Source organism: Passer montanus, unplaced genomic scaffold, assembly GCF_014805655.1.
Source record: "Passer montanus isolate IOZ18808 unplaced genomic scaffold, ASM1480565v1 scaffold107, whole genome shotgun sequence".
Lineage (NCBI taxonomy): Eukaryota > Metazoa > Chordata > Aves > Passeriformes > Passeridae > Passer > Passer montanus.
Genome location: NW_024357281.1, coordinates 859,104 through 884,380, shown reverse-complemented (window position 1 = coordinate 884,380; position 25,277 = coordinate 859,104). Strand labels below are relative to the sequence as shown.

The 25,277-nt window shown below is 42.1% G+C and overlaps 1 protein-coding gene across 2 annotated transcripts in view; it reads right to left on the bottom strand.

Annotated features, from left to right (window-relative positions):
- Positions 1-25,277, bottom strand: part of CDH20 (cadherin 20) — a 119,285-nt gene that overhangs the window by 80,283 nt on the left and 13,725 nt on the right. The window contains exon 1 of one of the 2 annotated variants that reach the window (XM_039722132.1): positions 10,367-10,479. The exons of the other annotated variant lie outside the window; for it this stretch is intronic. The gene's annotated coding sequence lies outside the window, so the exon portion shown is untranslated. Of the gene's footprint in view, positions 1-10,366; positions 10,480-25,277 lie in introns of those variants that run through there. 2 annotated transcript variants of the gene reach the window in all.

The window sequence follows — 25,277 nt, the reverse complement described above, 5'->3', positions numbered from 1 at the left end:
GAAAAATCCACTAAGCATTGGTATGTAAAAGAATGAGTAAGGCATTTGGTAGTACTGAGTGGTGATGGGTGAGGATTTTCTTAGATTTTACTCAGTGTTTACCTGATTCCAAGGGCCAAAAAATCGACCTAAAAAATCATCTTCCATTTGCAGCTTTACTTTCTTTTTTTAACTTTTAGTTTCCCAAAGGGGTGAAGAAAGGGCCGACAAACCTTGCCCTTCTACTCAGTAAGAGTACTCACAAGCCACAATCCCTTGCACTCACAACCCATAATCTTTTGATGGGTTAACTGTAACTGATGGGGACTCAAAACGTTGGCTTTCTCCATGTGATCAAACATACCACATCAACCTCTCTGCTGCCCGCTGCAGACTGAGGGGAAATTGCCTGTGCCTTGCGCCCTGCTTCCAAGTAAAGAATAAACTAAATGTCATGGCGTGGTCTTGGTCCTCCTTTAGCTACACCCGTGTGTGCAAGATGCACTCTGGGACGTATGGGGAGGAGGCGAAGAGGGAAGCAACAGTAGGATAGAAAGTTCTGCAGGTAAAAAGGAAAATAAAGGCAGTGGGGCAAATGTACTCAGGCAAAAAACCAAAAAAAACCCAAAAAACCATAAAAACCCACAAAAATACCCAACAAAACCCCCCCAAAACTTACACATTACCATAAACAATTTCCTTAGTTAAGAAGTCAGGCTAAATTAGGGCCCCCTGTGTTGGCCCCATCCAGCTGAAGGAGGCTGGTAGGACTGGCAGGAGGGAACATGTCTCATGGCTTGCCAGCTTAGTGCTGCTGCTAGAAGCAGCAGGAGGTTCAGTAGCTCAACCCACATTTTTCACCTGAATTCAGATGACTGAATATTGCCAGATTTCATGCTATTTAGTCAATTATTCACTTGGGCTGCTCATCCTCCCTTTGGGAAGTTGCACCCACCTTGCTCTGCGTGCTGCTCTTTACATTCTGCCTCCAATGTTAATTCCAAAGACAGAGGGAGATGATTATTGCTTAACCATTTCACCTCTGAAACTGCCCCTTTCTCCACATCATTGCCCAGTGCTGTTCGTGCTGCAGAGAAGAGCACAGCTGAAATAGATGTTCTGGATAAGGAATATGCTCAACAGGCACCAACAGAGTCCAACAGGGAAAGCACCCTGTAACCATGAGCTAACAGCACAAAACTCTTGATGTGGCAAGTTTTGGTGATCACCAGGTCTCTTGAGACCTGCTCGTCATTTTTGCGAGACTTCACAGTGCTGACATCTACTAACCTCAGCAGCAAAGCCCATACACCACCACAACATCTCTCCTTGCCCTAGGTACAATAAGGTAGCATTTTTGTAAGGAGGAGTGAACCAAGGGTCTGAGGACTTGCATATCTGGAATTCTCAGGTCCATATTCACTAAAATAATTATTACTGTAAATACTAACAGTCTATGGGTAAATCATTCCTTGAGGAGAAGGAATGGAGTCTGCTTGCTACTGACGTTTCAAAGAGAATAGCAGTTTTAGTTCTTTGCACTCTCTCTGTGAAAAATCTCAAATAGGTTATTTTTTACCAGAATTTTATTTTAATAATACAAAAGTTTATGCATGACAAGAACTATTGTCTGACAATATGAATTCAAAGACCATTAAGCTGTGATTATCCAAAGATAATGCTAAAGAAGTGCTCCCTGTATTTGTGCAATGCACATAAAAAATGCAGTCTTCAGAGAAAAGAAAACAGTGATGTTTGACAGTAGGAGGTATAGAATCAGCCTCCTGCCCCACAACTGTGGAACTCCTCACTGTAAGAGCAGGGCACACCCATCCTATCATTCCTATCTGTATTTTAGGTATCTGTCTGAATAATTTAAATAACAAATATTAGAACCTGAATATACAGTATTTTTCATTGCTCTTCATCTTCACTTCTATAGATTTTTCTCTTGGTCATAAGAATGGCACAGTTTTGCTCTGTGACATGTTACATGTCCCTTGAATAGGCAGACTGGAGTTTACTCATTTTTGTTTGCTTTAGGGTCACAGAGAGATTTACTAATATTAAAGAGTGGGAGCAGCACCTCAACAATTTTATCCACTGCTTAACAGTCTTCTTTTGTTTAAATGACCTGTGATCCATGAAAATGGATGATCCGTGAAACTGCTCCCCAAAGTCTTATGAATGCATTTGCATCACTTGACACAGGAGCAACTCTTGGAAGGGCTGCGTGGCTCTGGGTGCACAGAGTCTGGAGGGCAGCGAGACAACTGCACCTGCTTTGCACCACAGAGAGCAGATGCAGATGCTTTGCACACACTAAAGAAAACTGCTCCAGAGCAGACACTGGGGAGCTGTATCTCTCTATATGCTTCTGTGAGAGAAGTCCCAAACAGAGCTCATCTTGGTGATGTAAAGAACTATCCTTTATTCTTTCAGGTGTGGTGGGGTTGTCATTAACTTTATTGGGGGTAGAATTGAATGCAGCATTTCTGTCAGCCCTAGCTGTGAGGACTGGCTTGGTTTGACAACTCCCCAGCAGCTCTGGAGCAGAAGACCTCCTCCTTTTGCATGAATTTTCTTTAATTTCCTTCATTCATTCTCTGACAACCTTTCCTTCATCCTTTATCGCATGTGAAGCACTTTCTGCATAAAAGGAGCGAAGGAACTTGATCCTGCTTCTTCCTATCTCAGACTGAATAGGTTAAATTGCCATGGTTACCTCTCCTGTGCTGCTAGGCCTTGAAATACATCTCTATTTCACTTTAGCTTTCCAAGCTCAAAGCTGAGCTCTAGACAAATTTAGGAAGACTTTTCATCAGGATATTAGATCCCCTCCCAGAAGTCCCCTTTTGGGTTTTGTTCATGCCTCCAGCTTCCTTCTGTGCCTGTTTAAACCAACAGTTGCAGCAAACCTCCAAATCAACAGCCTTGTCAGGATGAATAATCTAAAATTAATGTGCACTTGTCGACATGCATTACTGTTCCTGACAGAGACGCGTTGCCTGCGCTGGCTACAAACCGACAATCCTTCAGAAGAAGTTTGCTCACTGCAGACCGAGGGCTGATGGAGAGCCAGGATAGGGCTGGGAGTCGGATTTCAGATGATAAGTACAATGGTTCCTGACATATAAGACTCAGAGTGAATTCACCAAAGACCAGGCTGCTGACTTTTTTTCCTGCTGTTTGCTTTATTCTCACTGGTGATGGTTATCGCATTTATACAGCACCCCCTGAGAAATCATCTAGATGGGTTTTGAACATCTTGTTTTTACCACCCTCAATTTCAAGTTGTGGAGCAGAAGCGTGAATAATCCAGCACACCACCACTGTTACATTACAAACGCATACTTTAACTTTGTGCTTGGTGCTCCCACTCCTACCTCTTTTTTTTTTCCACCTATCCTTAGCTCTTGCAAGCCTTTCTTGACAGCCAAGTGTGCTCTTTTGCAGTGCTGTGGGCAAGCTGCAGTGAGAGATGGGGGCTTTGGACCCAGAGAAATGCCATTTGTGGGACCAGTTTAGGGTCACAGTGCATCTGTGAAGTAGCACTGCATCTGCTGAAGTAATACAATCAACATGAAATGAATAAAATAGTGCTCTGGTTTTTGGTTGTGTTTTTTTTTTTTTTTTCTTTTACCCTTTTTTACATGGCTCAGTAATCAGTATTCAGCATATTGCTGCATGTTTAAAGTTAACTGTTATGGAATTAATGAATTCTTCTTCATGAATACCAAAGAACTTGGTCTTTTGCAATTTAATAGGTAACAGAGTCGCTTTAAATAAACTGTCGTTTAGCTTTCATATGTCAACACAGTTGGATGAAAATTGAGAAAGGCTTTAATTTCTGGCTTTGCTTAAACTTTCTCACTCACTCACCCTCTCTGCTAAGCCACAGCTTTGGTTGGATTCCTTTGTCTTCCAAATCTTTTCATTCCAAGATGATCTGGCAATAGTGGGGTGGTAGTTCACATGAGGTGACCTTGTGGGGGGGACCCAGAGCACTTTTGAAAGCCAGAGGCAAACGGTGTGCCTTGGTGGTGGGATGTACTTGGGGAAAGGCCAGGTGCACTGCCCATGCTGAAGGCAGCTGCAGCCTGGCTGCTTTGCTCCCTTTGACCAAAGACATATTTATTTTGCTCCCTTTGACCAAAGATAGCCCTGGGTGCCCAGGCTCACCCCACCATCACCCTGCTCCTCCCAAACTGAGGCTAAGCCGCTTTGAGACAGAGGCAAGTTGTGAAGGCCTGAGCACTGCAGCCCTCGTGTCCATGCCTTACACCAGCTCCCACCTGGCTCTCGTCCCCTGGCAAGGACACTATGGGGAGGAAAACAGCCTTTCTGTCCTCCATGCACCAGGGAGGAGGCACAGACGCTGACATTTTAGTGTCTGACTTCCTGGCTGCTCAAGGCACTGAAGCTTTCACCTTGGGAAATGCTGGCCAGCCGCCTCGATCTGGCTGGATGAATCCTCAGCTGGGAAAAACCTACCCCCAGGAAAGGCTGTTCTTTCCGGATGCTCCCCTGAGATGATCTGGCAGTCTGCCCACACACTCCTGTGCCCATCCAGCCACTAGCAGGCTGGAAGAGCATCTCTGGCTGGCTGCTTTGGGTGGCAGCAGGGGCAAGATGTTAGGGAGGCAGCTCCTGGCAGTCAGAGAGGAGCAGCCTGTGCCTTGGAAAGTGCAGCCTGCCTGCAGGGAGACATGTGACTGAGGGACGAAGAGAAAGAGTGAGCACAGAGAGAGGCTGCAGAGGTTGGGGCAAAGGGTGGAAACATTGTGGGGATGTGATGGTATGTGAACAGCTTTGCAGGCAGGAGGAGCATCCCCTGATGCCTCCACTGATGCTCTTCCTAAGGGATGATTCTAGGTAATTTCTGGGGAATTGTAAATTATTTTTCGTTATTGTTTTCCCCTACTCTCTTTCCACTTTTCTAAGAAGAAAATTACCTAGCACTTACTAAGCTGCAGAAATAGCTAGTTGGCAGCTTTCAGCATATTTGGAAAAACATTTCCTTGGCAGAATAGCATACAGGTTTGTAACTTTGAGATGACACAATTATATCACAATAATACACCAAGGGGCTCAGACTAGCATCCCAGCAGATTAAACATAAAAGAGCTACCAGCAGTGTCTTCTCACAAGGGACTTATTGCCTTAGAAATACGTGTTCCTGGCTGGTACTGAAGAACAAACATCTCAGCAGCCCTTGGCTAATGATGCATGGTCCATCTATTCATCCTTTTCTGACTGCAAACAAAACTGAGGTTTGGATGTGACGCAAGCTGAGCTCTGGATGTGCAGCATGCCAGTCCTTGGCCTTGCTTTGGGACTCCTGTCTACTCCTGGAGAAGCATGCTGAAGGAGATCTGAATTTGAGCTAGGAGAGTTTTAGGGACTGGAGTAGTAAGAGATCATGTGTGGGGGAACCAAGAACAAGCTGTTCAACTGCAGGAATTAGCTCCCATCATGTAGTGAAGTTTAATGGCTAGGCTCATTTCTATTGTGAATGTTTCTACAAAAGCCCTGGAAAATTGAAAGCTATCAACATTTTAATAGTAAAAAAAATCCAACTTGTGCACTCAGATGAACTTTTGTCTTTAAGGTTTCAGTGGAGGGATGACACACAGGCAAAAAGGTTCAGGGAGCTGTGTTTATGTGAAAAGGGAATAGGGTCAGTTTAAATCCAGGTGGAGTCTGAGTGCTGACTTGTTGGGCCCTCTGAGCCCCCAGATCATTGTCTCCAGCACCGTGTTAAGACTAGGCTGGAAACAGGCTCTGGGCTGCTGTAGGCTCAGAAGTTGCTCTGCACTCTCTGTCTGTTCACTGCCCTGCAGGTCCTGGGAACATGCAGAAGTGGGGAACAAAATAAAAGAAGTCCCTGACAATTATTTTCTACAGAGAGTATAGGGCTCTTAATAAGCCCTATCTCACCATATAGAGATGGTTTTGTGCACCTCTCCATAGGAGCTAGGTGAGACAACCTGTCTTTTTTTTCCTTTTTAATTTCCCTCTTACAAAACTCTCTTAAGACAGGCTGCTGGGAGGCATCATCAGCATACTGACTACTTGCTGCCTGTTAGAGTACAGGTTACATCTCATCAGGTTATGCCATGGCATGTGCCTGTGAAGACAACATGAGGCGAGATCATGTCACAGAAATTAACAATGCAGAAAGACATTTTCTTGATTCACAGCAAGGCATTAACTTATACATCTGAGTAGTGGATTAAAGGCTTCCAGCAGTGAGGTGAGGAGGAAGTAAGAGAACAAGCTGCCAACTGGTAAATATCCACACTAATTTTGCAAATGCAGGTACTTCATGTCTTTCCTAATCTAATCGTGAATGCAAACTGGATTACTGCATCCGACATGACAAGAATAAAACAGCACCAACAGACTCTTGAAATCAGCAGAGTGAGTTTGCTGGAGGAATTACATTGCTGATACAAGTCACTCTCATAATAAAGGGCACGCCTAAAAAGGGAAAAAAAAGAAAGTTGGAGACAAAAAAAAAGCCAGAGTAGGCAGCCTTTTCCCCTAAATGAGAGAGACAATTAAGAGGCTAATTCTTTTTGCAATAAGAACAGACAATTTTCCCTTCAGATGCTCACTGCATCACAGAGCTTGGTGAAACTATATATGACCACTTGACAGGAAAGTATAGGGAAGGATGTTGAAAATACACCCCTATAATTACGCCCTACATATAGGGCAGTAGAAGCACATTCACAGGGATTAGAAAAGATGGGCCCAGCAGAGATTCCTGGAGGTTCAAGGGGGCAATCTATGAAAGTGCAGAGGTTAAGAGGAAGAAGAGCTGTAAGCAGGTACACCTCCTCCTCAGAGCAATGCTAAAAGGGATCTTGCCTGACTTTCCAGTGCCCTCAGCTTTGGGCAGCCATATAACTTACCACAAAGTTACTGTATAGAGAAAGCACTCAAGACTGGTTTTATTCCTGAGATCATGTGCTACACAGAAGTGCAGAGAAACAGAGAGTCTTGTTCTGAAATCCAGCTTTTATTTCTGTGTCATTTACAGGTTATTAAGAGAATCTTTACCAAAGCTGCTCTGTTTCTCTAAGCTCTTATCTTCTGTATGTAGCATGGCTGAGGTGGTCCTCAAACTAAATAAAACACATGCCTGGAAGGAGAGGAGTTGCAGCTCAGTCTAAGCTGCAGGTTGTTTTCTGCCTGTTACAAGAATAAGAGATAGCCAAAGAGTGAAAACTTGTAAAGAAAATGATTGCATAAAGAAAAGTTCTAAATCAGAGAGGGAACAGAGAAAAAAACTAAACAAGAAGGTTAAAGAAAGTTAAAGCAATTAAAACAAAAAAATCTTTTACAGGTGCCTTTTGTGGAGAAACTGGGCAGAAAGCCAAAATGAAAAAGCTGTGACAGCAAGGAGGAACAGATCCCACAGAGACAAAATAGGAGAGGGAACTGTCTCTGCAGGAGTGGTGAGAAAAAACCCAAACCATTAACATTGTTATGGAAAAAAAACCAATATAAACTGAAAAATTAAAGGAGCAGAAGTTATTTTTTCATAGGCATTGGGGTTAATGGGTCTCATAATCTCTCTCCATCTTCCCTGCCCCATACATGTATGTACTGCCTTTTGTAACAAATGTGCAAGGCTGGGGTTGAGAGGCTGCTTTCAGGGAGCTTTGTGCAGTACCAAGGCTTCCTAGAGGAAATCCAACCCCCTCCAGTGCAGCAGGTGGCAGGAGGGCTGCTTAGGAGCCCTTCCACTGGGGAAGCTGGGACCAACTGCCACAGGATGGCAAAAAAAAAAAAAAATTAAAAAAAAAATATATATATATATACACACACACACACTGAGCACAGCCTGCAGGCATGCAGAACAGGGAGCAGCAGTGATGGAGGACTTGGGGATAGGAAGCAGATAATGGAGAACACTGTGGAACCATCATCCCCAACCTGCACTGCATCCCAGTGCATGGAAAACCTGCCTTCAGGAGTGAAGTGTTAAAGAATATGTTAAGCAATCAAACTAGTCAGGCCTGAAGCAAAGAGAAGAGAAAAGAAAAACCAGGAGTCAAAGAGAAGACAGAAAAGATCAAGTCTTGAGCTGGAAATGAATAAGCTCAAAGCTATTTGAGACAAAAATTAAAGCAGGAAACAGTAAAGCACTGGATATAATTACAGAGAACCAAGTGACCACTGCAGCAGGCTGATCTTTGTTTAGCTTAGCTGGTCTTCAATAAAGTTTACCATAAGGCACAGCAGAATACTCTAGTGTTAAGGACTCTTTCTGGAGTTAAAAACCAGAGGTGGTTTGAAAGGAAAGACAAAGCGTTATGAGAGAAAAGCCTAAGCATTAGTGCTGGTTGTTTCATCACTCTCAGATGTTTTGGTCATCTCTCATATCATCCATAATCGAGGATTTACCTCTGTTGCATATGTCTTTACCTCTGCCCTAGACCACAACAGCACTGAGGCAGAGCAGGGATTCTCATGTTGAGGTACCATGAGGGCTAATTTGCCTTGGATGAAAATGTTGCTGCTTACTTCTAGTTTTGTCTCTGCTGGCAATTTCTTAAGCAACTACATTTTTAGCTTGGCTGCATCATGTCTCCAGTTATAAGTTTCTCATCCTAATATGTCATTGTCATTAAAAATGTCCTGTCTACCACTGTAATGGAGAAATATTACACTTATGAATGTTTTTTTTTTTCAGAAGTAAAGCCTGAACTCATTTCATTTTAGCCACACAATTGATTCTTACATCCCCCTCCTTGAAAGCCTTCTATGAAGCTGCTATGTTGTTTTGGGGACATGTTTGGGAAGACATGGCTGACTTTTTAGCCCCCCATTTTCCTAGCAAGACAGGTCTGTCTTAAATAACAAGAGGGTGAAGGAACTAAAGTACAAAGAAATAAACCAATAATAACATAAATGTGAAGCAGCCTTGCTTTAGCTCAGTTTTTTGAGAAAAAACCTTGCCCCTAAGCTTCCAAGGCTCAGCATGGGTTCAAAATACAACCCTTCTACAGTTTTTTTCCAGATATTGCCTAGGATTTTTCCCTACTTAGAAATTTTAGAGGTAAGAGAGAGGAGGCTCCTTGAGGAGACCCTGCTTGAGGAGGGAGGTTGGGCTAGATGGCCTCAGGAGTTTGCTTCCAATGTTACCTATTTTGTGTTTCTGCAATTCTGTAACAGAGCTTCAGTTCCTGGTAATCATGTTAGTTTTGTTGGTATTCAAATAATAACCAATTTTAAAACCTAGGAGCCCAGAAAAGCAGTTTGCCTACATATGAAGACAATACTCCCTACTCTATGCTTGCCACCATTAGTCTGAAAATTACTGAATGCTCTCCAGAGCAAATCTTCCTACATGGTGGCATGGCATTCTTCCCATATGACATGGCATTCAACAAGTCTCATTCCTGCTTTTGTCCTCTCGCACATCGCACTCCCAAATCACAGAGAATGAGTCATGCCTTTCCTTTAGACTTTTTTCTTTTGGACTGATAAGAAGCCAGACTTGGCCAGTATCACTGAGAAGAGAGCAAGTGGATTTTGTCCTAGAGAATGAAGTTTTCCATGACTGTACAGAAGATGGTTGTGCTGATCTAAGTGGTTCTGCCAGCACCCTTCATCCTCAAAGTGACTGAGAAGCTAATTTTGCCCAATAGATTTCACCAGTTAAATGTTCACTAATGAAAAAACTAATGGCAAAATACAACACACAAAGGCTATGACAATTTTATGACTTCTGTGTAGTCTGCACTTGACCCCATGGCCATAAGTAAAAGGCTCTGTTTTCTTTAAGTCTCTAATAATTTAGTTACCCATGTAGATGTACTGAACACCTGGTTTGACTTATAGGGGAATGAAAAGAAAATATAAGAGAAAGAGAGAAGAGGAATGGGGAAAGGGAAAAGGCAAAAGGAGAAAGGGAGAGGTGAGGAAAGCAATTAGATCAAAACTGACCAAGTTAAAGTTACCTGGAGCCTGCACTCTGCAAATAGATGCTGCAATACAGTGAGTTCATGCTACCATCTTCATTTGAATTTACAATACTGTTCTAGAAAAGCCCTATCAGGGGTTTGTGCCCAATGCAGTAACAGAACTGCCCCCCATTGAAATCCATCTCTGTGCCCTGGCAGTCCATACATAAGGAAGATGAAGGAAAGGGACAAGCCTTTGTCTTTCCAACTGGCTGCTCCTGCCCATCGTGCACTGGCTTTGTAACGCCGCGGCATTTTGCAAAGCGGCATTGCCTGATGATGCCAGATGGAAGCATTACAAGGGGAGGATGTACTCCGTTTGGGGTTGTCTAATAGAGTTGGCTGCAATCCAGAGGCAAGCACTGTCCAGCTCACTCACTCATCCCAATTAAGGGTCAAGGCCTTACATGGCACTGCCCCCATGGATGCCGGCACCGCGCAGTCGCCAGGGGAGGACAGTCAGCTCACATAACAGTCCTTGCAGAGGCACCGGTGCAGAAGCAGCTCCTCCGACAGAACTTAAAGGAGACCGAGGGACACGCGACTGATTAGACAAAGCAAGTTAATGGAACTGATTTGAAACATTCTTAATTGTATTATTCCTGGCTAATTATTTTTCCCAGTGGGAAAGAGAAAAACCGAAAAGTCAATCAGTCAGAACTAATGAAGAAATATTTCATGGTAACCGTTTGCATTAATAATAACATAAAATGTTATGATGAATCAGAATGGTACAAACACAGCCAGTTAATTGCAGGTTGTTCATTACAGATTCTGAGAGCAGGACTAATGCACTAAGTGGACACGGAGTCAATTTTAAATAAGTAGCAGCATCACTGATTACCCTGAAGTTTTCAGCAGCATAACGCAGATCCAAATCTGACCCATGGTCTTTATTTTCTACTTGGTCTGCCCTATTTGGACAGTTAATTAGGTCAGCTGAATACCCTGTTCCTTGACTTCAGCACATAAATGGAAAAGCTTTGTTCACCAGCTCATTGTGAGCCTCACCCCCCTGAAGCAAGGGCCCATTCAGTCATTGACTCCAGAAGTTAATGACTTTGCCCTATATTTTATGGAAGAGGGAATTTGGCTGTTCATTTGAAGGGCAAGGCAGGTTCCTAAAAAGAAAAAAAGCAACAGTCACTAAAAGGGACAGACTAAGGTGAGAAGCTTGAAAAAATGTTCTGTTGGTTTGGGATGATGGGCATTATGTGGGTTGCACAGTTCCTAGGACATAAAAGCAATTACTATTTAAACAAGCATTAAATCTGAGTCAGGGACTTGGAGTTTCATCTCCAGGCCAAATAACTACAAGGGTTAGGAAGAATTTCTTTTTCTCTTCCTCCTGCACCTCCTCCACAGTATTTCATAACTGAATAAGCCCACTGGAGGGGTTTTGCTTTGCTTTTCTGGTGTCTATAAGAGGGATAACAGACTACAGGATTGCTCAAGTTTTGGTAATGCACATATTTCATTACAGAAGTTTCTCCAGCAGCACCTAATCAACACAGATCTTAATTGCAGGTAAGCACTAGTTATATTGTTATTCAATAGCTATTAATAAATTTTTAAATAACAGTGTATTAGCCTGTTAACTACATAAGAATTCTATCTCCTCAATACTTGTAATGAATTGAACAGTTCAAGGCACATTCATTTCTAGGGAGATATCTTGGTACTTGAGATGATTATCTGCTTCAGAAGTGGATTACAGCTGGTACATAGGGACTTTCTGAAAGTTAAGCAGGTACTTAACTGCTGTCCTGCAGTGGGATGGACTTCAGCACCATTAAATTCACCAAGGCAGAAACGTGCATCTTTTCTTAAGCATGTCCTTAACTGAATAGAGGCAGTGCCAGAGGACAGGGTGCTACTGAAAAACAGGGTCAGGCTTATGTCTCAGTTTTAACTGCATGTGGAAGACCTGCATCACATTCATTTTTAAATTAGCTGGTTCCAAATTCACTCAATTTTACAACAAATAAAGAGGAATATTCATTTGCAGTTTAGGCTGGGTTTTTGTGGCTTTGCTGACATCTCTCTGCTCCCTCTTTCATCTGAGAATATGATTCTTCCCAGTGACTGCACAATTTAAAGCACGGGCTCATAAAGAAATGGCATAATTTTGCCATCCCTCTGCCTATGGCAGAGCCACCAAATGAACGTTGAAGGACATGTGGGCCTTGGGGATCCTGGATAAATACCTACTGCATAAGGGAATGGCTCTCCCTTGCCTGTGAAGCAGGGCTGGGCAGGCACACTGCCCATGGGAGGTACAACCTCCCTGCAGATGCAGTCCAGTAGATCAGATTTACAGCCCACAGCCAACTTATCTGCAAGCAAACAGCAGTTGGTTTCTGGCCATGCAGCGGCCTGGGGTGCTGAGGATGTTGTTGCCACAGGAATACAGAAAATACCCTTTCCCTCAAAAGGTTTCTCCATCTGAGATCTGGGATTGGACTGTCTATACAGGAGTGCATAATACAGGATCATCTCTATTATCAAGCACAATCCTAGCACATCCCGATGGGTCTCCAGAGTCGTTCAAGGCTGGGGCCCTGTGCGCTCACACAATCGCAGCCCACTCCTTAAGACAGGGCTCTTTCTGCCTGTCTGTCCTGGCCACTCATTATTAGTTTCAAATCTGTTGGCTTATTCCAATGTCAGTTCTTTCAGCCAGTTTCAGCCGGCCTAATTCAGAGCTGACAGCAACAGGGCCCTACACATATTGTACAAAACTGCAACAAAGAGAAGAAAGAACAAAATGAATATCCCATGGAGAGAAAACCTGCAGCAAATTGTCTCTTAATTGTGTTTCTGGCCTTGGCCTCTGCTGGGCAGCCTGGAGATTTGGCTGGCCAGCTATCACATGGGTGGCTTGGACCTTGTCATCAAACCGATCCCCATGGCCTTGAAAGAATCTTTAGTTTTGTGTGGGCACTGGTGGGGCATGGGGATGGAAAATTGAGGTGTTGTTGGGGTGGCTGAAATTATGGGAACCACAACAGAGGCAAAAAGGCTACTCCAGGGAGGCATGGGCATCTATGGGTATAGGAAACAAATCTATATGACTCTAGGCTTTTTAAATTGTGCTGCTCCTGGAACAACTTGTTAAATTTTATGATACTGACTGTATTCTTCTGACTTCTCATTTGGAAGTTATATGAAACAAATCCCCAGTGAGCTTTCGCTTCTCACTATGGGATAGAACTCAGCATTTAAGAGTCAGGAAATTTATTTTACCTTTGTGGTCCCTAGTGACTTCAATTCTTGTAAGCCTGATTTCTGCTGCCTAAAATATTCCAAAGTCATTTGTCACCATTATCTACTGCTTTACTAATGTAACTTAGGCAAATTATAATAATCTCAGCAAAAAAATATTTTAGTATTTCCTTTACAACTTTGTTTAAAGTAGTCTTAGCAGAATTAGATTAATAAAATATGGGCCTTTCAATATACTTCAAAGTAACTTTAGCAAGATATGTGCATGCCCATTAATTCTGCAGTAACAAGCAGATTGTATAAAGGCTGATTTTAACCCAATAGCCACAACTTGTATTTCTCTTGAAAATCTCCCTGTAACATAAGAGGTTTGGTTCACCCTCAAAATCAAGCGTTTTGGTCTCTGTTAACAACATACTTCATTAGGCAAAAGTACCTACACGAGATATGTTGGGTGCAAGGGTCATATTTTTCTCTGGAGATCCGAATCTGTTCTGCTTCCTTATATAACTTCCTTTTTCTGCATCAGCATTGCTCCTATTTATCTACTGGCCTGGGCCTACACATCCTTTGGTTGCCCAAATGCTGGCTTCACTGCTTTTACAAGAAATGCCTCTCTAAGATATGCTCTAGATTACAGTCAGAAAACTCCTGAAGGCTCACTTCCAGTTGCTCTTTGGCATGTAATAATGCTGAATTAATGTACAAATAACTGTTATCTGTTTATTTTCAGGTAACTGCCTTTAAGAGCAAAGCCATCATGTTATCAAGAACTACATTACTGATATTACAATACCATTACCATGACCTACTGCTGCCTTAACTCTTCTCTTTCCAGCAGACCTCGTCTGAACACAGCTTCTACACAGGCTCTCAAGTGGCAGGAATGTCAACCTTGCTTTTTTTGTTTGTTCCTCCAGCACACACACACACTGAATGCTATCTGAATTTAGTAACAATTGTAATATAGCAATGGAACGGAAATCTAAAAGAAGATACAAGACTAAGATTGTGTCTTCTGCAGCAATTCTAAAGCAGTGCTATTTTAAATTGATCCATAGTGCTTATTAAGCACAGTTCTGATATCTTTATTAAAAACAAAATAATATAATGCATAAATACTTGAATGGCATTAAAAAAAATTAGTAAACAGTGTAAAAAAAAAGGAAGAAAAACAATACTACATTTTATCTACTGTCTGTTTGGGATATGGAGCTTTTGGGAAAAAGAATGCACCACATCTTTCCTGTGACATAAAGAACCTGAAAAGAAGATCTGTGACTATTTTTTGTCTGTGTCAAATATAAGGGAAAAAAAAAAGCTTATAATTTTTGAAAAAGCTTTCCATAGAGACCAAGACCGGGTGCTTTAGAGTCTGAAGCTCTCTGCTGCATGGGTTGAGTCTTTCTACACATTTCTGTACCCTAGTACCCAGCAGTCTTTTAGAAATGGCTTTTAATAATAAATAATAGCAGCGTAAGATGTATCTTTGCTCCTTTTTTCTCCAAGGTGTACTGATATTGTCTACCCTTTGCTACGTGCATTGGTGAGCCTAATATTTCAAAGGAATTCAATGCCAAAATTCACATTAATCTCAAGGTAGCTGGATTCAGTCCTGATGCTTAAGATACATTTGATAATTTTCAATTGTACTTTTATAAGTAAATATTTCATGCTTGAACCTCGCATTATAATGACTGAGGTCTGCTGTCAGGGACATCTCTGCACTTCCACCATCACAGCCTTTTTCCATAACCTTTCTAAGACACGCCCACTCCAGAGCAGAGGAAAGGTGAAGGAAGAAGGAAGAAGGAAGAAGGAAGAAGGAACACATTTGCTAGAGACTGTCACTGATACCCTTCTGCGACAAACACTGCCCACTGGTCTGAAATGGGCAAGTCAGGGACTGTAACTATTTAATTTAGGCAGATGAGAAAGGGCTTTCTTTTCCTTGCAGTCTACCAGTCACTTTCATGAAATAATTGGTTTTACTAGCATCCACTGCAGTGCACTCCATAAACTGGGAAGAAATACTCCTGAAGGCTTGAGGCAAGACTGAACACAATTTCAGAGGCCTTTTTCATAAGTGAAATCAACAATCCATGCTAAGCTATTATTAGAAGTTCAAGGTGAAATTTCTATCCGGGATAAAAAAAATGATTTGAACACCCTTGATTCAAAGTCTGCTCTGGCTCTTGGAAGGGAAAAAGGACCCCATCACTTTAAAAAGCCTTATCTCTTTATAGTTTTTCTGCTCTGCCTTCCTCACCGTGACATATGTGAGCAAGCTCCCCAGAGAGGGATTTCAGTGTTGTTGCAGGAGCTCGTCAGAAGAGTGCAGTGCATGGTAACAGAGAGCACTGCTGATGTCACACAACAAGTCTTGTGAGCAGAATCAATACCCTTCATTGGACAGGCTGACACGTCTGAAGCAAAGTCATGGGTCCAAAATCTTGCCCAGTTTCACCATGTGGACCAACAAAGGTTCCTACCCCTTCTCACTCAGCTCCCTTTGCTGGTCAGAGGTGCAGTGAGCACCTCCCCACACGAGGCTGGACTGGGCCTCCTCTGTGATGTGTGGTGTGCAGGCTGCCTACCCTGCCTGATGAGGTGACAACACAAAAAGCCACCTCCATCTCTGGAACTCTGTGGAATTTTTACAGCAGAGTACATCTAATGGATGGTAGTAAAAACAAACTCCACTTGTTTTGTCACAAGAAGTAAATAGGGTGAACGCATCAACTGAATTTGTGTACTTACATTCTGCTCTAATTTTAAAGTAATGTACTTAGTATAAAATTTTTGTAGCCAAGAAGTGTAGTAGAATGTAGTCTACTAATGCATAACACTTTTCATCCTCTATACTTTAGCCAGACAGCTTTTTACAATTAGTAAGTAATGCACATATATTCCTTAAGAACTGCAGTGTAATACACAGGGCGCCCACAGTTCTCCTCCTCTATCTTCTGCATGAAGAAAAAAGAAAAGAAAAAAGGGTCACCTAATGTGACTAGAAGATGCATGCATAGCCAAGGATGAATACTAACTGTGTGCTCAAAGAAAACTATTAAAGTATTAGGGGGAGGCATTAGTAATCCAACACTACGTGCTTTAGAACAACTCACTGCCAGAAAGAAAGATAGGGAGAACAAAAATAAAATAAAACAAACAAGGAAGCAAAAAAAAAATAAAAATTATGATTTCTTCATACAAGCTAACTGAAATATTTGTAGCAACAATATGGGACCGTTTCAGTCACAAAACAGCCTGATTGAATGATAATCAAATTAATTATCTACATTAACTGAACAGTTGAGAGCCCAGGTTGAAATTTAATAAACCACACTGCATGAGGATGCTTAAAGATAAATCACAGCATGTGACTCTGTGAGCATAATTTATTTTAAAACACTGCACTGTTTCTGCAAATTGCACTTATTAAAGCTATGCAAAAGCTTCAAATCCTTTCAAAGGTGAGGACATTTTCACTGTACTGGTTCTTGTTATTTAAGATGTACTTCACAGAATTACAGAATTACAGAATGGGTCAGGCTGGAAGGGATGCACGATGGGTCATCTGGTCCAACCTCCCTGCTTAAGTAAGGTCATCCCAGAGCACATGGCACAGGATTGTGTCCAAGTGACTCTGGAAAATCTCCAGTGAGAGAGACTCCGCAGCCTCCCTGGGCAATCTGTTCAGTATGCAGTCACCTGCACAATAAAAAAGCTTTTTCTCTTATTGAGGTGGAGCTTCCTGTGCTGGTTTCTGCCCATTGACTCTTGTCCTATTGCTTGGAAAAACCAACAGCCTGTCTCCATCCTCTTGACACCCTCCCTTCAGATACTTATAGACATGATAAGTCTTATAGACATTGAAGAGGTCCCTTTTCAGTCCTCTCTTCTCAAGGCTGAAGAAGCACAATTTCCTCAGCCTTTCCTCATGAAAGAGATGCTCTCATCTCTCAATCACCTTTGTCACCTTCCACTGGACCTGTTCCAGGAGCTCCCTGTCTCTCATATACTGAGGAGCTTAGAACTGGACACAGCACTCCAGATGTGGGCTCATCAGGGCTGAGCAGAAGGGCTGGATCACCTCCTTCAACCTGCTGGCAACAATGCTCCTCTTAATGTACCCCAGGATACCTTTGGCCTTCTTGGCCACAAGGACACACTGCTGGCTCATGGACAGCTCATTGTCAGCCAGGACACCCATGCTCTTTGCTTTCCAGCAGTTTGGCCCCCTTGTCCTGGTCGATGGGGTTATTTTTCCCCAGGTCCAGGACCCTGCATTTGCCCTCGCTGTATTTCAGAAAGTTGCACTTTGCCCATTTACTTCTCTCCAACCTGTTGAGGTCCCTCTGGGGGGCTTCACAGCCCTCTGGGGTATCGGGCACTCCTCCCAGCTTTGTGCCATCAGTGAACTCGCTGAGGAGGCACCTGCCCCTTCATCCAAGTCATTGATGAGTACATTAAACAATACTTGAATCTTGGTGGGGGACACCACCAGAGACAAGTGTCCAACTAGGTCCTTTGACAGTGATTACAACCCCCTGGGATCTGCTCTTCAGCCAGTTCTCAATCCTCTTCAATTTGTGTCCTCTCCAGCAATTCTTGATGAAATTTATTTGGCAGTCATGCTGGAAAGAAAAACATGGATCCAACCCTTTGCCCAAGCTTGATGCCATTCCATCTTTTCCTATTTTGCCTCTTGAGCTCACAGTTCCAAACACATTTGCTCCACCCATTCACCTAAGATACATGCCAATGTCCCAGGCACATGACCCTCTGTGTATACAGGTACTCCTCATTTTTATTTGTTTTCCCAATGCTAAGGTGCCCAGGGCATAGTCAGCATGGTCTCAGCTGCTGATGGGGCTGGAGGAGATGTGGCCACAAGCTTGTGTCTTATGCAGAGACACACCCAGCTCTGCGCAAAATATGGGAAGGAGTCTGCCAAATGGCTAATATGTCACATCCTACCAACACTTTGATAACCGCCAGGGCAACTAAGAGGAGCAAGGCCAACCAAATTGCGACACAGCTTCCCCCTCCTCTGCCAGCTGGGAAGACTCTGGGCACCATGATTGTGCCAGGATGGGGGGTGTGGGAAATCACGGGTTGAGAGAAAGCAGCCTTCAGGCCACTACTTCCACAGGGTTTGCGGGAGAGCACAGCGCTACCCGCCAGCTCTGAGGGGACACCCTCCCTGTTGGCCACTGGGTGCCTGTGGGATGTGGGGCAGCAGGACTGTCAGCAGACCCATGGCGGGGAAGGCTGGCCTGAGGGCCAGGTGGCTCCTGGTGGTGCTGGCACGGGAACCGTGCTCCTGTCCCATGCAGGGACATGGCACCTGTGCGCACTTGAGTGACGTGTGTGCTCTGGACCCACAAGGTTAATTACAATGCCACCTGTGGGAGGTACTTTCCCACAAATACGAACCTTCTGTTTTTTCCATATGCTCCCATATGGTCCAATTTTTCTTCATAAGTGGAGTTGTACTAGAGCTAAGAAATGACAGCAAAGCTGTACTTGTGTGCCTGTAATGTCAAAACCAGAAGTCACCTGACTTTGATAAAACCAGGGTTTAAAAAAAACCCATTTAAATAAATTTCATCTTTTCCTTTGACACTCTAACTTAATGTACATGCACAAGATGTATGTAGATAAATTTGGTAGATTTTGTCGTAAAATATTTTCATTTATTCCTGGCAAGAGGTCAGTGAGAAGATTCAGATTTTCTTATCTTGGTGTCTTCTCTGCAGTCTTCTCACTTTGCATCCTTGCTGCAGTCCAAATATGTCCTGCTCTACACATGTAGAAAACATTACAGAAATCAGATACAATCTCTGTTAATTGTGGGAGGAGCAGAAGAAACAGTTTGATTGCGATGCCCTACAAAACAGTATTAATGTGTGATGTACTACAAAACACAGTACTAATCCCTCAAATAATAGCAGAATAAGCACAAACATTCTTAATAAATTTCTTCTAATTCTTATCAACAATTAGGTAAAAATCAGATGATAAAAATGCTTGAAGCATTTCAGGTTTCTCCACATGCCATCTGAAAACAGACTTTGTTAGCAGATTGACTGAAATCTCTCTGGTTTTAGAGATGTGTGAATGGTTGTGAGAGGAATGCCTGAAACAAGTCACTTCTAGAGAAGCTTTGAACAATAAAGAGCCTCTGTTTTCCAGTGAATTGTGCATATGCACACAAACGCTCATCCATAATGTGAATTTAAAATAATCCTGATGGGAGTGAGAGGGGGGAGGGACACATGGAAATAACTAGGCAGACTTTGACCCTTTGTGTCAGAAAACAAAGCCTTGTAGTTCAAATCTGAGATAGCAGCTCCCATTTGACATGGTTTCAACAGACGTACACGCCTTCTGGCTTAAGCCTGTCCCTAAAGGATACCAAGACCAAGCAAAGCTTGCTGACAAGCCACCCAACCACAACACGATGGTTTTAAGTGGAAACAAATGAATGGAATAGATGTAATTAAAAGTCCAAACTGAATTAGTCAAAACTGCTACAGCTTCACTTTACTAAGTCAGTGAAGGGCAGGAATGGAGCATCTGGAATAGCTGTTTGGCATAGGGTCACTACGAAGATGAATTAGGGTTAATTTTCTACTGGAGTGTAGGTCAGGCACTGTGCTGTGGCAGAGCACTCAATTTACTGATATGTTTTGGCCTACTTAGAACTTTGGAAAATAAATATTACAATGTTAAATTAAATATGCTCTGTGACAAGGACTTGCAACATTGGGAGAATGTGATTTATATGCAATTGGCTCATATATACCATCTAATATGATATGCACAGTGTAATGAAAGCTCAAGGGTCTGATCTGCAGTGCAGAGATGCTTTACAATCCTCTTTCAGGTTGCACATTGTTTTTTCTTCCTCCTTTTCTTTTTTTTTTGTTTTTAATGACTACATGAGTTAATTAGTGGTTATGTACTCTGTCTCTTTGCCTGGCCTAGCTTATCCCTACTGCAATAAATCTCTTTTCTTTCACTCTCCCAAGGATCATTACAACTTTAGCCAGCATTGAACAAAACTAATTGAAAGCCACCTGCTTTTAGGATCACCTTAATGAAAAATGAACAAGTTAGGAAACAAAATTCAATCAACTTTCTAACAGTCTTTAATTTCCTATTAATTCACACAAATGCAGAGGCACAAAACCCCTCACATTATCCCTTTTGTTTTCACTGCTGGCCTTATCATCCAGTTCTCCTTACATCTGTAGAATTGGAAATTATTATTTTTGTAACCTAAATCTCCCATCATTCTTTAATGTGGAACTAATAGTTTTACATTTTGTCTTTTTAACTGCTGCTTTAAAAAAAAGAAAAAGAAAAAAAAGAAAAAATAAAGAAATGTACTTGCAAATAGCCTTCCTATTCTTTTTGCTAAATGTTTGAGCTCTTTTAATCAGGCAGGTCCAGATTCAGCAGAACTTTTATAGATTTCAAAGTCCACTTAAGCACTTACACAAATGATCTAAATCTTACTGCCTTTGATGATGTTCAAGCACCTGCAGAAATCCGGGAAAAAGGCTGAACATGCAAGACTGAATAGTTACGGATTTTGTGAGGCAGGGCCTTGGTACCCAGACATGCAAAGCCTCTGAGCACATACTGAACCTCAGACAGGTGACCAAGTACTATTGAAGCTGATAGAAAGTAAGCACACCTGTCAAGGTACGCACTTTTCTGCCACTGCACAGGAGCTCACAATTTAGTTGAGTGAGCAGGAGTAAAAGGAAACATTCTTGAGATAGCTTGATGGCTACACTGTTTCTCCTAACTAGTTTCACAGCTCTTCTATAGCTGTGAAGAAATAAGCCTGGAAAAGGTTAAGAGAGGCTGGTTTATTTCCTGCAGGCCAACCGGAGCAAAAGACTGAGAAACGAGAAAAAAAAAACAACAAAAGGGGGACAGGAGACAGATGGGACTAACGACTATTTGTGTTGCAGCAGGGCTTAGATGTCCCAGTAAAGCCTGGGATCCCACAGCGCGAGTGGCTGTGCAAACATGTCAGTGAGGGTGTTCAGTAAAGGGGAGCTGCCTGTAAACACTGCATGGGAAGTGCCTTTGAAGTCAGCAGAGCCCAAGCACGCAAGAGGTTTGTACTGCCGGGCCATGAGTTTCAAGCTGTATGATTAATTGCAGTCGAGTGTGCCAACGCAGAAGACAGGCTCTCTCATAGGATGGCCCCCAAAGAGGTAATGAGCTGAGGAAGAAAAAAAATAAGGTCACAGATAATATATTGGTTTTATTTAAGAGCCCACTGTTTACTTCCTGTGAGTGTAAACATATCATTATTTCTCTTGCTTCAAAAGAATAAGAATTGTATTTAGATGAAATAAGGTTAAAACAGTGCATGTGACACGCAGTATGGGATAAATATTGCCTTCACGTAGATGTACACTTCTCTCATCGATTATAGTAATAAGATATGCAAAGAAAGATCAGAGGAATATAATTTGATCCTTTTTGGAATCTACTCTGAAATCCATGCTGCATGTAGTGTGCGTGCACAGAAGAGGAAGAAGAGTGAGGAATCACAGCACTGCAGAACCTTCCCAGAGATGGCAAATTCCTGCTGCTTTAGAAGTGAACTGATGGCTACAGAAGGTCAATGGACCTAGAAACAAGGCGAGCCCCCCAGTTTGTGAACCTGTAGTTTCAGTGATGCAATCATTTCTACAACACGCAGAAAAGGCTTAAACACAAAGGCATACAGAAGAAGGAATGGAAAGAAAAAGTACCAGTCAGGAATAATTATCACAGTGTATAAAACTTTCCACTCCTTTATTATCATAAATTGCAAAGTTTTATTGATGCATATTTTATCACAGCACTCTTGCCATATGTGATCTGAAGATTCAGAGCCTGTCCCTGGGGACAACGGTACTGATATAGATAATCAAGAATTCCTTTTATGCTCCTCTCAACACAGCCACAGCTCAGATTGAAATTAACATCTTTTACAATGAAACACCAGTTTTCTGCCACAACTAGACATGACAGCTGGAGAGAGAGACCTGCTTATCCAGTTATTCCTTCAAGTCTCGGTTTCATTACAGCCATGAAGATGTAAACTAAGTACAAAGCAATGCGGACGGTCACTGAATACCAGAAAAACGAATCTGCATGCAACCTGCTGCATGAAAAAATGGGAAGAGAAATGCTTCCAAATAAATCCAGGGATGAAAAGCAAAGATCAGACGCAGTGCTTTAAAAAAAAACGATGAAGAGGAATCCAAAAGCTTTGAACTTTTGCTGTGTTCACTGCCTGGACCAGACTGGGTGATGCTTGCACACACGCATGTGCACACAGCAGTGGAACCCATGGCCAGAAAGAAACCCAGCATGGGGCTCTGTCCTACTTAAATCCTCCAAAGCAAGATTTGACCTAATGGAAGCACTAAGGCTGCTTAGTGTTGGTAGTTGTTCCTGGTCATTTTTTTAGCTTGACTGCTTCCACCTGCACATTGTCCCTGTTTCTCACGCTACTGAGGAGGGGGGCATGGAAGTTGTTTTACCCTGCTCCCCATGGGGTCAAACATCACTGTAGCATCTGACTGTCTTTCTGTAGAGCATTAAACAACCAACATCTGCCATGTAGGGTTCTCCCTCTCATCTTACTCCCAAGGGATAACAGGGTATGCATTGTAGTGTTTTGGTTTGTTTGTTTGTTTTTTTTTGACGTGACTTTGTTTTTGTTGTTTTAAATCTACATGCTGGGTATGTTGGGAAGAAAAACAAGGACAGCACCTTGCTTGTGAAGGAGAAGGTGGTGGGGTTTGAAATGTCCATCAGTTTCTGAGGAAGTTAGTGCCAAAGTCTCAGCCTGGTTTCCCAGAAGGCGCAGCTTCCTGCTGGCTGCTAGACCTGATAGAAAGGTGCAAACTTCACAGACTGTCACAGGGAGCTGGAAATGATAATGCACTGGAAAATTGCATCTGTTCCATGTGTAAAAGTAGTTCAAGTCCAGCTTTGAGCACTTGCCTACCTATCACAACATTTCGAAGGAGCCTGTTGCTTTGTTATATTACATGCTGGGACAATACGGAGCAAAACCTATTCCACTGATCTTTTTTTTTTTTTTTTTTTTTGTGGTTTTTTTTTTGTTTTTTTGTTTTTTGTTTTCCCTTTTCTTTCTGATTAACATCCTACAGTCTAGGAGCTGTCTCCAAACAGGGAAGCACAGAAGAGAGGTTATCAATATGTTTTGAAATATATAAGTAGGCAAATTTACTGTTAGAGATGCAAGGATGCTCAAGAAACATTGAAAGGCTATTTAGGTTAGATCAGGAAAGAAGTACAAAAAGGAAGGCACAAGCCACTTTTCTAGCCTCATGTCTTTGTCTTTCTACAGGCTGCACAAAACAGTACTTCCACATTTCAATTCAGTGGATCAGCTCAGGCTAAAAGCACATGGAAATGCAAGCCCACTTTAGGGTCATTATTGAGTAAGACAGGGAAAAAGAAGGCTATGAAAGAAGACAGATATGTGGCAGAACTGCACTGTAAGGATCTAATTGAAATCATCAGAAAAAAAAAAAATAGCACTAACACATTAGTTGAATGAGTCTTCAGGGGATAAAAATGAGAGGGCAGGACCTCTCACCCTGCATTAGGAGACTGTCATTTTCACTTTCCTTAACCAAGGAATGTTTGGAATTTCCTGCTCCTCATCCCACTGGAAAAGTTCATCTCACTGGGAAAGGCTGATTCCCAAATACTCAAAGCCTTTTGCAATCATGAAGGAGATTGTTTTTTGGGTTACTCATTCTGCCTTTCATTATGTTTTTAATTGACACATTTCCCAGAGTTCAGTATTATAGAATGCTGGCATTGGAAGGATTTAATAATGAAGATATTCTTCTGCATGAAGGACACTTTGGAACACAGGTTCAGATGACTGTGATTTCTCCAGTTTTACACACACACACACACACACACACACACACACACACACACACACACAGAGATGGCTGCAACCCCACTGCAACTACAAGGTCTAGATTAGCTAAAACTAATCTAGTCCTTGTTTGAGAGAACTAGAGAGAAATGTAACAGTGCCTATTATTTTTCCTTCCTTAAAAGAGTTTTAAGGTAGAATATTTACTATGATCATACAACTTTTATATCAGATTGAAAAACAGAATGCCCATCTTGCAAGAAGTTATAGCATTTGGCATTTCTTCCAATTCAGGCTAAAAAGTCCAAATAATGCAATTTATCTTTCCATGGAGTTCTTAAAAATCATTTTATAAAGGGAAAAACTTTAACATCTATGGTATGATACAGGTCATCTCGAGGTTTCAGAAATGAAAAGGTTTAGTGCTAAGGAGCAAGAGGGTTGTGGTGATCTTGCTCCTTCACTCCAACTTCAGACGGTCACAGCTGAGAGCTGATATTCTTGATCCACTAGTCTGTCTCTGCCTATGGACCCCTCTCCCCAGACAGAATTAGAACCCCACCAGACATGAGAATCTCCTGGTGTGGCTGCTCCCAAGAGGCTTCACACCAATGCAACATCTCATCCCAATTACAAAATATAAATGCCAGCCAGATTTTCCTGTGGCAAATTTTACTAAAGGGTCTACTTTCACTATGAACATTTTCAAATTTAATAAACAACAGAAAAATATTTAATTGGATACTTTAGTGATCAAACCTAGTTGTTATTTTACAACTTGCTTTTTTGAATCCTTTGAGTGTGACTATCAAGGCAGAATATCAGGTAACAAGACTAGTATTCAACTTAGAATCTCAGTGTGATTTGTAAATAAGAAAGGACTTTGAAAAGCACTTGAGATGAATCTTTCTTCACAGCCTCAAGTTTTAAAAGCATGTTTTATAAGCAACTCTTTTCATGGAAATACCAATTTTAAAAATTATTTTGCAACTGGAAATCAAGAAGCACACTGGAATACTTTTCTGTGAAACTAAATAAGTAGAGACCTCATTGGGAATCTGTGCAAGGTCCATCATGATGTATAGAATGACCAAGCCAGAGGTTGATGGGGTCATTTTTGTAACAGAACAGTAACAATAAAGTCATTA